Source organism: Cupressus sempervirens, chromosome 2 (assembly GCF_028749045.1).
Source record: "Cupressus sempervirens isolate cs-2001-9-10 chromosome 2, ASM2874904v1, whole genome shotgun sequence".
NCBI lineage: Eukaryota > Viridiplantae > Streptophyta > Pinopsida > Cupressales > Cupressaceae > Cupressus > Cupressus sempervirens.
Window position 1 is genome coordinate 747,793,822 of NC_143119.1, and position 15,048 is coordinate 747,808,869.

General features: G+C 35.0%; 1 pseudogene; it reads right to left on the reverse strand.

The window, feature by feature from the left end:
• Nucleotides 1-1,341: 1,341 nt before the first annotated feature.
• On the reverse strand, nt 1,342-6,050 carry LOC149575577 (uncharacterized; annotated as a pseudogene).
• Between the last annotated feature and the right edge of the window lie 8,998 nt (nt 6,051-15,048).

Below are 15,048 nucleotides of genomic sequence, written 5' to 3' on the forward strand. Positions count from 1 at the left end.
GCATTTGAAAAAACTCTAAATTTTATTTTATTTCATTTTCCCTTTGTTCAAATCAATGGATGCTGAGTGTCAAATTTTCACTCATCATATCATTCAACGACCCCGCATCCATCTTTTTTTTTGAAAATATTTCAAACTTTGAATATTGTGAGTCTATGATGTTATGATGAAATTGTAACATCATAGCTCATATCCTAAGAATTCTTGATCACACGACAAGCATTTAATTAATTATTTATCTCATCCTCATAGCATCTTATCTTCAAAATTTTCCCTCCCCCATCCTATCGAATTATATAGACTACATTAATATATTATTAATATATTAAACCTTTAAACTGCCCTCATAATATCTCCCATTGTAGCATTGCATCACATTGGAAAATACCTCCTAATCCTACGACAATGTTGTAACATCTCACCTTTAAAATTTTGTTTTTACAATCTCCCAACTAGGTCGTAAGATCACAACACCATATATCTTTGGTTACGATCTCATGACAGAATCATAAGGTTGAAGCACTTTATGTTGGCTCTCCCAACCATACGATAGATGGCCATGTGGTAGGTCAAAACTTATTTGATTGTGCCCTTCTCCATGCCACGGTGGATGGGCTCCTCCAAGTAACAAGCTTGGCGTCATAAGATGTGCATCTTGAGACATTATAACCACTATGTGTTAGTGTATAAAATGGCTCCTAATTCCTTTCCAATAAGGCATATGGGATAATATATATTTCACCTTCTTTGTTGTAGAGTCTCCCCTGTTCATCCGTGGACTATGTGCTTAGGTGGCTCCTTGTCATAGGATAACCCCTTCTTGTGTGGGCTATGTGCTTAGATGGCATAGGTTGCCCCATGGTGTGAAACTGAAAGCAAAGACCCCTCCTTCCATATGCATGGGTTTCCCTTGCCACATTCTCCTTTTTTCCTTTGTGTGGATGTCCTCTACCACTATGCCTTCATCCACGTGAGTGGGCAACCTTAGTTCATGCTATGGTGGTCTCCTCATTTAATGAATGCCTTGAAAATTTGCATCTTGTATGCAGTGGCTTTCTCCTAGCCACAAGGGTGTTACTTCTAGCCTCTTCCACTTCAAAACATGAGGCTTTGAAGCTCCCAGCCAACCTCCTTTTACATGTGGGTTTCTCTAGTTCAAAATGCCTTGGATTACTGTGATTCTTCTCCTCATTTGCATGAAACTTCTAGCTCATGGGTGCCCTGTTAGATATAATGCAAAGAGATACAAAAATAGCCTTCCCTTTGAAAGCCATGGACCTCCCTTTCAATGTCTTCTACATTAACGATGGAGATTCTTCCCCATGTAACACATGCTCTCCCTTAGAAAATGTGGATCACTTGCTCTACAGTTGCACAAATATAAGCTAGCCCAACATCATCCAAGAGTATCTTCTGAACAATAAATGTTGTCACTATTTTTGAGAGTTCACTTCCCATCTTCATTGTCTATCAACATAGTGGAATTATCTCTATAGAAAGTAGAAAATTGGCAACATTGATGTCATCCACCTTCACAAGTGCACCAATCACACCAAGACTGGTGAGATGTAAGTACTCAAAAGGTCATGACTTTCTAACAATGTTTAGAAATGGATATAGATATAGAGGTATATGGATATTGAGGAAAAGACCTCTAGTGTTAGGATAAGAGGCTACACATTGAAGAAGAGCTAATGCATTGCAAACATGATTCGATGCACCTGTTGTTAGAGTAGGTGGTGATAGCATTGGGTAAATAGATACAATTTCTTGCAATAAAGCTGTAGATTGCCAAAAGAATGCCAAAGCATTGGAGAAAGATCCTAAAAAATCTCATGTTTCACATCCCCTTTTAAAGACTTCAATTTGCATAGAACCTCAATTAGTCTGATGGAATTAGTTGGACCCCAAAGTGGGTCCGGCTAATTTTTTTTCATTTTCAAACAACTAATATTGCAAACTAGTTCACCGATCATCTTGAACTGACTGGAATCCAAATTTGACTGCTGATTGATCATTAAAACTTATTTATCGTATTACATGCAAACTCTGATTTTCTGATAATAGGGCTTGTTATCTGGCTTTAAAAACTAACATAAATACCTGGTCAGGCTCCAAAACTTTGGATATCCTAGCTCTCTAACACATTCAATAGGCCTACCAAATCTCATCAGATGAAGACATCAAGGTCCAAAGATATCGACCCCTAAAGTTGCTTACTTATAATCACCTGCAAATAAACATGTTAGAAAGCTAGAAATTGTGTTTGGTTTTGGCTTTGAAATCTAGGCAAACAGACACTTGAGGTTCTGGAAAACTGGGGCAATAGTTCATTGTCATGAGGAGAATATAATTCTAAGATTTGGGCTCATGATGATTCACTGGATGCATTTGGCGAAGGTCTAAAGTTGGCTACTTGGATTTTTAGGACAGTGAACATCAATAAAAAAAATGTTTTTTGGAAATGGAATGACCTTGGGAAAATGTGCAGACAGATTTGTCAAGACTTGAAAACTGGCACACTTGTAGTATTTTTGAAGTAGAATGTAGGGGAATAAACAATTTGGTCCCACCAATCATGAACTCAAAGATATGACATCCCAAAAAGGGCTCCCGATCAATCTGCATTTCTGATTACCAGTGAAACTCTATAAATTGCAAATGGAATCACGTTTGAAAACTAATCAAATGGATTTGTCATAAGTTCAGATAAAAAATGTAGCAATTCTTTGACCCCTAAAATAAGATGAAAAAGGAAATTTATTATTTGGGTTAATAGGTCAAAAGTTATTGCTTGTCAAATAGGGCTACCCGAAATTATATACAATATGCAGATGTATGAAAATAGTAAATTACCTACTTTGAGGGGTTCGAAACCTAGTCAAACAGATTCAAAATTTCTTGAAACTTGGAAGATAAGTTCTTTGGTATGCATAATAAACATCCTTAAAGTGTTGAATTATGAATATTAACCAGGTAAAAGATATTCAAAGGCAAACTGGGCCCTCTGTCATTGTTTGACAATAAGGCAAAAAATGTAGAATTGAAGACTACTCAAAATGGAACTTTGTAGAATGGTTCGAAAAATTAGTTGATCATTGCAAAACACATGAATAGGCTGAATGAAGGGTGTTAGAAACATAAAATACCATTTAGGCATTTAAGAGAACAACTGGGTACTCAAGCAAGAAAATGCATTTATAGGGCTCGAAACTTGGAATGGACACTCAAAATGGGAATGCAATTTTGAGCACCAATAGTGGCTTTGTCTAGGGATGCATGCCCCTCACGGGCATGGCAAGAAATTAGATCTCTAGCTGAAGAAGACCACTCAAAAACTTTCTCTGAACAACTCACTAAAAAATTTAGTGTCCCTATCAAACACAATTCTAAGAGGCAATCCATGTATCCTTACTACTTCCCTAAAAAACAAATTAGCAATGGCACATGCACCTTGAGTAGTTTTACATGGCACAAAGTAAGCCATTTTTCTAAATTTATCCACAATGACATAAACATTGTCATAACCTTTCTTTTTTTTGGGTAACCCCACCACAAAGTATATGCTCAAACATTCCCAAGGTCTTTTAGGAATGGAAAATGGTTAGTAGAGCCTTGCATCAATGGCAACTCCCTTGGCCTTCTGAAAAACCATGCAACATTTGACATACCTCTTCGAATCCCTGTTTAAAGTAGGCCAATAGTAGAACCTTTGGACTAAATCCATAGTATTATGCACACCAAAATTCCCACTCAAAGCACCATTATACTTCTTCTGGATCAAGATTTCTTTGATGGACCCCCTTGGGATAGATAGCTGAGTGCCTTTGAACAAGAGGCCTTCCTATAGGATGAAATTAGAAAAATCATCATGAAAATGGTTAGCATAGTCATTACATACTTGATAGGGCTTGGAAAAATATGGATCATCAAGATACAACTCCTTGAGAACCACACTCCTAATCTACACTTCTTGTACAATCAACAACCTATGGCTAAATGCATCTACAACTTTGTTTGCAATGCCTTTTTTATGCTTGATGATGAAGGTATAGGCCTTGATATACTCCACCCACTTCATGTGCTTGTGACTTAACTTATATTGGGAATTTAGAAAGCTCAAGGCATGATTATTAGAACATACAAAAAATTCTTTAGGCAATAGATAATGCCTCCATTTCCTAAATGCTTGTACCAAGGCATACAACTCAAGATCATTGGAAAAATACTTTATTTTGGCTTTATTGAACTTTTCACTATGAAATGAAATTGGCTTACCCTCTTGACTAAGGACAACTCCAATGGAAAGGTTATTGGCATCACATTCAATAGTGAAGAAATTTTCAAATCTAGGTAGGACCAAGATGGGTGAAGTGGCAATTTCTTATTTCAACAATTCAAAGTTCCTAGTGGCTTCATCAATCCACTTGAAATTGGCTCTAATTCCACCAAACAAAGGTGCACAAATATGGCTAAATTGAAAATTTCTATAAAATTATGCCAAACCATGGAAGCTCCTTATCTCTAAGGTAGTCGTGGGTGTTGGACAACTAAGTAAACCTCCACCTTGCTAGGATCCATCTTGAGCTGACCCTCTAAGATGAAAAAAACCTAAGTAGACTAACTCTTCCTTCATAAAATAACACTTTTCCAAGTTGATGGTGAGCACCTTTTCAAAACTAGACACAAATGCCTTAAATTTTCTTCCTTTGTACTACTAAAAATAAATATATCATCAAGGTAGATTACAACAAACTTACCTAAGTAATCAGCAAAAACTTCATTCATGAGCATCATGAATGTAGAGGGGGCATTTGACAAACCAAAGGGAATCACTAGCCACTCATACAACCCTTAAATATTCTTAAAAGTTTCTTCCATTCATCTCCCTCCTTAATCCTTATTTGATGATATCCACTCTTTAAGTCAATTTTGGTGAAGTAATTTACATTGCCCAAACAATCAAGTAATTCTTCAATTCTTGGGATTGGGAATTCGTACCTAATTGTTATCTTATTGATGGCCCTTAGATCTATACACATTCTCCAAGTACCTCCCTTATTTGGCACTAAGACATTAGGTACTACACATGGACTCACACTCTTCCTTATCAAACCATGATCTAGCAATTCTTGCACTTATTTGTCTATCTCCTCAGGTTGGTTGGGTGTCATTTTATATGCTTCCTTATCAGAAAAAGCTGCTCCACGAATGAATTCTATCTGATGGCTAATGGTTTTCTTAGGTGGAAATGTGTGCTTCCCATCACTTATAATGCCATGCAATTGATTTAGCAGATCCTGCACTTCCTTAGGAAACTATGATTTGATTGTGTTTTGTGCATTTTGCGGCTTGACAATAATAGCATACCCCTTGCCTTCTCCTTCCTTCATGATGTTTAGGAACTATTTCTAACCTACCATTAGGACATTAGGTTCCTCCAATCAATTTCTTTCTCAATCTAATGAAGATTGAATAGTATAGGACTCTGCTCCTTTTCTAAACTTATAAACATTTTTCCTACCATCATATTGGGCTTCTTTGTCATATCACCATGTCCTTCCTAAAAGGAGAGAACATGCGTCCATGAGTATTATATAACATAAAACTCTATCCTTATACCTAATAATGTTGAAGTCAATGCATGCTTGTTCCTTCACCTCTACATGCTAATCCTTATTTAGCCATGCGAATCTGTACGGGTTGTTATGAAGGAGTCTTTTAAGTTTTAAGTTTACTATTACTTCCTCTAAAATTATGTTATTAGTAGACACAAAGTCAATGATAACTTTACATACCTTATTCTTCACCTTGAATTTGACCCTAAATAGGGCTCTCCTTTGGCTTGGATCCTCCTTCATGGGTTCCCTAATGAGTGTTCTTCTGAACATTAGATTCTCCCCTTCTTCTGAATCAAGTGGAAGATCAACTATCTTCTTGTTTCCACCATCCTCTTGAGCATAAGCCACCTTCCTTTCCCTTAAGGTAGAAGTCTTCTCTGGACACCTATAATAGGGATGCCCTAGTTGGTTATAGTTGTAACACTTCATGGTGGAAAAGTATGAAGGTCCTCTACCTTGACTACTATTTCTGCCCCTAAAACTATTAATGCCTCTACCTCTTTTGTTAAATCCTCCTCTTGGATTACTTGATCCACTCGGTTCACTTGGTATACTATCTCCTTGGGCTATAGTTGCTTGGCCTCTTCCACCACCAAAGTTACCTCTCTGATTTCTTTGCTCTCTACCTTTACCCCTACTTCTATTGCTGAAGTCTTTCTTCTTTTTCAAAATTTTCTCAAACTTAAGTGCTAATTGATAACACTTTTGTACTATATTAGGACTCCACAACTGAAGGTCCTCTTGGATGTTCCACCTCAAGCCATTGATATACTTAGTTGTCTTAATGCTTTTAGCCTCTTGCACATTAGACCTTAGGAAAAATTTTAGAAACTCCTCAGCATAACTTGCCACATCATTTTCCCTTTGTTTGAGATTTAGCCTTTTGGTATGCAACTCCACTTCAAAGTCTTCAGAAAGGTAGGTTTGTTATATTGGGCTCGCCATACTCTTCCAATTTGCATAGGGTTTCTTCCCCTCTTTCACTCTTTCATCTTGAATAAACTTCCACCATGTGAGAGTTTCTCCTCTCATCCTTTCCTTTGCTACTTTTACCTTTTCAACTTTTGTCACAATCTCACTTTCAACATAGTTTTCCATGGATTCCAACCATTTGAGGACATGGTATACATCCTACTTTCCACTAAAAAGTGGCACTCCTTCTAAGGCTTTCTGATTCAATTATTTGATGGTTCTAAGAAATGATTATTCTTCTATTATAGGATTAGGTGTGGGTGCATCCTCTTCATTAGACACCTGTCGCTTCTACATACTACATTCCTCCTACTAGTTGACCTTATTTGTCACTGCTTCAATCTTGAGAGCTTCTCTCTCAAGTGTTACCTCCAAGGTCATTATCTTAGCCTTCAACTCCAAGTTTTCCTCATCCTTCTCCTTAACCTTCTTATCCAACTTTGCATTTGTCACCATGGTGGATCCTATACATCCTCAAAGTGGTGAGTTATGAATCTTAACTAGGTAAAAGATATTCAAAGGCAAACTGGGCCCTCTGTCGTTGTTTGACACTTGGGTACAAAATGCAGAATTGAAGACTACTCAAAATGGAACTTCGTAGAATGGTTCAAAAAGTTAGTTGATCATTACAAAACACATGTATAGGCTGATTGAAGGGTGTTAGAAACTTAAAACACCATTTAGGCATTTAAGACAACAGCCGAGTACTCAAGCAAGAAAATGCATTTATAGGGCTCAAAACGTGGAATGCACACACAAAATGGGAATGCAATTTTGAGCACCAACAAAGTGGAAGAACAATATGGAAGCTGAGTGACAACATATTAATGTTGGGTGCTAGTATTCATGTTAAATCATGGATTTGATGAATCTGAGCTTACTATTTTGTTTTCTCAAATTTTGTGAAGTGTGTGGAAGATAACTATAATGAGTTGGTAGTACAAAATCATGGTAAACCATTTTGAGGTGAATTCAAAGAGGATTGAAGGAGAATTTTCTAGAAGGGACTACAATGAAAAGGTGGGTAGATTCATCTCCTAGCTAATCCTACCTAACCCTAAAATGGACGATAGAGGATAAAAAACAAAAGATCTTAATTTTATATTTATAGAGATGGCTGGTCAGAAGCAAGGTTGACCAATGTTGGAGAATCTATATTAGACAAGAGGTCTAAGGTATTGCTTCATCAGAAACCAAAAAGAAGAGACTACTATTGGAAAGAAAAGAAACAAGGAATAAGAGTATGAATTCTTGAAGGGTGAACAAGCTATTAGAGCTGGAGTGTATGGAAGTCAATAAGAATGGAGGACTAAAACAAAGATCTATAATATGCAAGTGTGTTGTAAGTTGTTATCAGATCAAGCCTTACTATTATTTTCTAATCATTGTACCAATATAGGATAAATCCTTTGGATTAAAGTTGACCCAACAATCATTTGTAAATCTTTTAACCGAGTGACATTCCAAGTGAATGATCTAAATGCCTCTAAAAAGGCTCACTCCTAACAAGGTGATTAAAATCCTCTAACCAAGTCACATTTAACGGTGTACATTGTAACCTTTAACAAGGTTGGGCTTTCATAGGGCATCACTTTAGAGGAGTGAGAATGAGTAGCATGTTATTGGTGGTTTTTCCCAAATTGGGTTTTGACATAAAATCATTGTGTCAAATGTGTTATTGAATCTATTATGTTTCACTTACATTTCTAAAAAGTTGATTTAATAGTAGCCTATAAAGTTTAAGTGATTGTATGATCTAATGGGTGCATGCATGAATATGATTTATTGATATAGGTTCACTAAGATATAAAAAGCTTTATTTGTGCATCTAGACCTTGGATAACTAATTTACCCCCCCTCCCCATCCTCAGTTATTCTAAAGAATTCCAACAAATGGTGCTTGGTTAAATTCACCTTTCTGTTCTAGGGTTACACTTTGATCTATTATTTGTTCATTTGATTCCTTATCCTTAACTTCTGCAACATGAGGGGGCACAATAGATGTGTCTTGTTGTTGTGTCTTAGTGGATGCAATCTCAGCCTTTTGAGATTCATCAACCCTTACCAATATAAGATTTGTGCATGGAATAACAATATTAGTGGATTTCTATTGTAGTATCTTTAAATATTCCTCACTCAATGGATTTATCAAGTATGTCCTTAGTAGTCATTGAGTCATATTAACTCTCTTTCTCTCCATGTGGAGGACTGGTTCTTGATTCATTAACATCTTCCTCAACTATTTCATCCTGAGTTGTTTAATCTTGTTCTCTTTCATTCTTCTCTACCTCTATTCCTCTCTTCTCTTCCATTATTTTTGTAGTCAACCCATAGATTGTTTTCCAAAGTAGTTTTCTCTGGGTTACCACCTATTCAACTCTACTTCTCAAAATATGAAAGGACCTATATTTAGGAGAAAATATCCCATTGTGTTTCTCTATAGCCTTTGTTATCTATTTCTTATCAAATTTAGGCATAACTTGAGCTAAAGTAGCCTCCATGATTTATTTTTCAATCTCCATACTAAACTTCCATTATTGTTCAACTCTTTCATATAGAATTTTAGGAATAGAGTTAGCAATCTCTAAAGGAGTTGTCTTAAAAGTAGCCAACATATCATAAATAACTTCTTCAATATGATGCTTAAGTCCATTGTCTAGCTTATCAAAATAAACATGCTGAAAACTTGACAAATCTACATTATTCTTTATATTGTCACATAGGTTTTCAATATCAAATGAAGAATTGTGGCTTACCACTTTGAATTGACTATTTTCATCTGGTTATGTCCTTTCATCATTTGATTCTTCTTGAAGTTTCAATATTCTCTTCACTCACTTAGTAGGCATGCTCGACTCTATTGTATTATCCTTCCTTTTACCTTTTGTAGATTGAACTTCTTTGGCTTGTATAGTGGTAACCCTTATGCTTGACCTTTTCAAAGGTGTAACTTGATTTTGGTGTTCCTTCTTTGCCACTTTCTTTGGTTTCTCTACTTTATTTTGTCATGCCTTCCTCTTCTTTTAAGTTTTCTTTGGTTCTTGTTTGACTTCCTCTTCATCCTGTGAAGCTTGATATTCTCCTTGTCCTTGTGTAAGTTGTAAAGGTCCTTGAACTTCTTCTTCTTCTTCTTCTTCTCCTTCTCCTTCACCAAAATTTTCTTTCAATTTCTTCACCATTTTGTTCTTCTTTCTATTGATAGTGGTAGTTTGCAAGTTGATGGTTATACTTGATTTGGCTTCATCATAATTCCCAAAGGATGTAGCATCCTTGTCAACCTCTTCTTCCAACTATGCAGTGATGGCTATTGATGACTCATCAAAATTTATCTCATATGGGAATGGTCTCAACCATATAACCCTTGCAATAGCTACCTAAACATAGGTATAGTCAGCATCTACTAGGAAAAAAACATCATTATAATGTTGCTCCACTAGAGATACATAAATTCTTGATCTCTGCTTCATTGATTTCTTGAAATCTTCAAAATAACTAGTCATTACTAAATCAAAATTTTCTACTAATTACTTAATGAATTCACCTATCTATTGGGTAACAGATCGACTAGACTTCCATACTACCTTGTCAAATGTAGGAAATGTGTTTTGGACAAAGAAGAATATACAAATAATGAGTGAGCCAAACTTACATGAACAATTCTTTGCCTTTCTAATAGCTTCTAGGTTTTTTGATAGTTGTTGAAGCTGTAGCTCAGCTAGGTCATAGGAATGATCTTTTTTTATGATCTTGTAACCTAGATCAATGATAATGCATGACACACTACTAAGTTAGCTCAACTGATAGAATTTTTGTGCTATCACTCTCACTATGAATACAATAGGGTCCTTAATTATATCAATTGACATTCCCCTCTTGTTCCATATGGCTCAAGTATTCTTCTCAATTACTTATTTTGCATCACTCCTCAATGTCTTCAACCTTTCTAAGTTAGGATACCCTATCACTCTATGAATGATCCTCTTTGATATTATGATAGGTCCATTCTCCAACCATAGATGATTGTCATGTATTCAGTTCAATACAATCTTTATCCATTCTATTTTAAAAACTTGGGGGAAATCTAAGGCATGTGTTAACCCTTTTTTCTCTATTATTTTGTTTTCTTCTTTCAAAACACCATTCTCACATTTTTTTGATAAGTCTATCTAATATCTAAGTCTCCAACTTCCTCCAACTTCTCTAACCTTGCATGTATAACAAAATCTTACATCTTGAATCATCAAAACCTTGAGCAGAATAGTTGATAATACACTAGATGGATCTCCTTTGTATGCAATCTCAAGAATAGCATGAAATGGTGGTTTCCAAACATCATTACTGATCAATTGTACATTGGTAATCTCTTTACCTTTCTTTCTTACTCCCATTGACGAACTTGCTACCACTTTTTACTTGCTAGGGTTTGTAAAATGTGAAATAGTATAACTTAGCACAAGTGAAATACATTTCAAATAGATGTAAAATATCATGAAGCAGTTGAGTCTTATATGAAGTCATTGCAATCTCTTTCTCAAATAATTGTTGTGCTCTTTGATCTTTTAGTAAATGCAAATGACTTGAAAAATTGAGTATATAGCCTTTAAAACCTTGCAATTAATGCTTAATACATATACAACTATGAGCTTAGATACTATAGGGTTTTCAATTCACTCAACTATCATAGCTAGCTCAGTAGTCACTACAGTACCTCAATACTCGACACTTACTACAATACTTCCAATTCTTAATAACAACAAAGAAAACAACATAATGATAAATTGTCTCTTTCTTTTAATCACTTTATTGCATCTTAATATATGTTGATAGATCCTCTTCATTACTTGAATTCTTGGAACTAATGCAAAATATATCATTTCAAATGTTAGTTCCATACATATATTTGATTGCCTAGTTGGGGGTGATGTGATTAGCTGATCCATTGGATAAAGTGACCTCATCTTAGCTTGATGTGTTCCAATCTTCCTTCTTTCTCCATGTCTTGTTCATGTGCATCTTTATCTTTTCAAAATCTACCTTTTCTTTCCCTTTTTTGAATTCATTGCTCGGTGCAGGTGACCAAGTTGGACAATTTCTACTTCCATGGCCAGTCTTAAGACAACTAAAGCATAGAATCTCATTCAACCATCTATTGTAATTACCTCTAAAATGTGTCCTCATGCAATTTACAACAACATGACCATACTCACCACAATAATGACAACTGTACCTTATATTGTAATCCTAATCATAAGAGTTCCCATGATGATGTACCTTGGTTTTCTTTTTTGATGTCCACTTGGGTTTGGATCTACATTCATATGCCATGTGTCCATGCTTCTGATAGTTGTAATAATATCCTTCAAAAATCTTAGTGTTGGTGGTCTTTGTCCTACACTCATGTGCCCGATGTCCTTGCTTCTTGTAGTTATGGCAATGTCCCTTGAATTTCTACTTAGGGATTTGATTTCTAGTGTTTCTCCTACATAAATTTTCTATGTGACCCAATTTTCCATAGTGATGACAAGTGGGTTTGTTGTTCTTTCCCTTATTGTTCTTTTGTTCACCATTTCAAGATGATTCTCCTTTCTCAATTGTAGAATATCCTAATCCAATAGTGTCACTATTTGATCTTGGCACATTCATTAATTTCTCAAAGTAATTTTTGGCTTCACTAGGCTTGTTAAGATTTTCCTTTTCTGTCTTTAATTCATTCTATAGTAGGGCATTGTATGTTTCCAAAGTTGTAATCTCAATGTCTTCCTTATTTAGTTCTTGATTTTCAATCATTAGCTGATTCATCGTATCCAATTAAATGTTTGATAGCTTTTGCACTTCTAAGGACTTCTCCTCAAGCTTATTAGCTAGTAGTCTTCTATCTTCTTCAATCATGGCTTGATCTTCTTCAACTTTCTTTTTCAGTTTAGTTGTCTCACATAATGATACTGACTTATTTTCTTGTTCCCTTTTTAGATTATTGACTTCTTCATTTAGGGCACTTTTCTTTTCCATCAGATCTACAATTGTTGTATCAAATTCATTTGAGTTCTTGTCCTCAAATAATCTAGTAGTTTCTTCTTCTTGATATTGAGTTTCATTTTGTTGAATGGCTAATTCCTTTCTTTTCTTTAATGACTATTCCAATTCATCTCTTGCCTCCTTGAGTTGATGTATGGCAAGTTGTATTTCAATCTTTTGGTTCTCAATAGTCTTTCCTAGTTTGTAGACTTCCATCTTCAAGATCTTACCTCAAAGCTATCAAAATTTCCTATCTAGAGAACAAAGCTTTGATACCAATTGTTGGAAATAACAATAGGAAAGTAAGCTCTAAGGGGAGTTGGGGGGGTGAATCAACACTTAAATTTTTTACCTCTAAAATAATTCACCATTCATCCATCTCATAACTTAACATGTAAACTAAAATATGTAACCATGCATCACATCCAAAGCATAAATCAACACATAATACATAAGATTTTGGTTACCCAGAAACCCTCAAATAAGATGGTAAAACTAGGGTGGGGATGATACCCACAAATCTTCACTACTATAGTTGTAAAGTGTGGCCAATTATGGCTACAAAGTTTTGATCATAATCTATGATCTACACTATGAAAGGTCTGCCTTGTCAAAATGATTTAACACTTGATCCTTTGGTTGGAACCTTGTTGCTTGATGTCAAATCTCCTCTTTATTTGTTATCTCTTGATCCTCCTGATAAGATATTTCTTCTCTATCCTTTCAATGTTTATCTCTATTATTCTCAAACAAATTTTGCATTGTAGTTCCATAACTTAGTCATCATTTCCATCTTGAAATTTTCTCTTTATTCTTAGCATTCCTCTCCTTGCACATGTAATGATTCTCTTCACAACTTATTCACATGCATACTCCTCCTCAGGGTTCACCTATTTAAGTAGGTATTATGGAGATGGGCTAGGTCATAATCAATAGTTGTGGTTGATCCTTATTTTTGCCTAACTCTTCACTTTATCTAATTGGCTACATGTATTGGCATAGGGATTTGTAATATGAATAGATCCTTATTTCTTAATATCAAAAATCCATGTTCATGTCAGCCAAAAATGGTTTACATAGAAGTTTGTGCCATAAAAAAACATCTATGTCAAAGACTGGTAACTCGACATCAATATACTCTAATGCTTGACCTTCACTATGCTCTATATATTGATACTCAACTTCTAAATGGCTTGCCACGTACTCTTTCTTGGAACCTGAATCACTTAGCACAAACTATTCTCTTGGTTCCTTATGTTTTCTCGACATTGAGTGACTCAACATACATTGATTGTTTGGCACATACTAGTGCTCGACACTAACTATCATATTACTCGGCATGTATTGTCTAGAGGCTTATGCTCAACATACACTATGCACTTAGCTTGTACTACTCTTTGCTAGATAATGATTAAGTGTTTTTTCACTACTTTGTCAAAACCACAATGAGATTAACAATGCCTTCCAAATACATACCTAGAATTCATACTGCATAAGATATGTAAAACCTAAATATAAACAATATATTCTATAGATATTTAAATAACATTATATACATAGTGTAACCATAACCATGTAGTATCAAGGAACATCCATGATAATATCCATAACACAACCAATAAGCTGCAATTAAAACTCTCACAATAAGTTTGTAATGCTCTCCTATGTTCTCCCTAACTTAAAAATGAGAGAGGAAAAAGGGGCCTATATGATATCTCTCGCATGGCAACACATGGACACAAAATAGTGATAAAAAAATCCAACAAACCTCAAATCTAATATGAAGTGAATTTATTGAACATACACTAAGATAGCCAAGGTCAAATGGAGAAATAATGAGAACTAAAACCTATAGTGCATAATTCTATATACAAATCTAAATGGAAATTGTGTCAACTATGATATCCTCCATAAAATCCAAAATAATAATATGTAAAAACACCCAAAACCATTCAATCTCTTAGACCAGACCAACATATTTATCTTGTTAATGGATGTGAGTATCTCATAACCAATAATATCAAAACAAATATTCATTCCCAATTCCAAGAGAATAACCAATGTTAAACATCTCTCAAATTGAATCCTCTTAAACTAACCATCAATCCAAAGCTAAATATCCATATATGTGAAAGATAAGCATCAACACAATATACTTGAAAGGAAGAATGGTCAAATGCATTTTAAGTAGTAAACCATTGAGAATACCAAGAGTGGAGAATGATAATTATCATGAATCTATATAGGTAACCATGACTCATCCAAGATTACTCTCCTCTCAAGTCCATGCTAGGTTAACAATCCTTGATCTTCCTATTAAAAAAATAAAATAATCTCAGCATAGATCTCTAATCAAAATATAATACCAACATAACCTATGTCTCCAAGTTTTCATGAGTATCTATAATTAATCAATGCATTCTAGTCTCCAAATGTAACA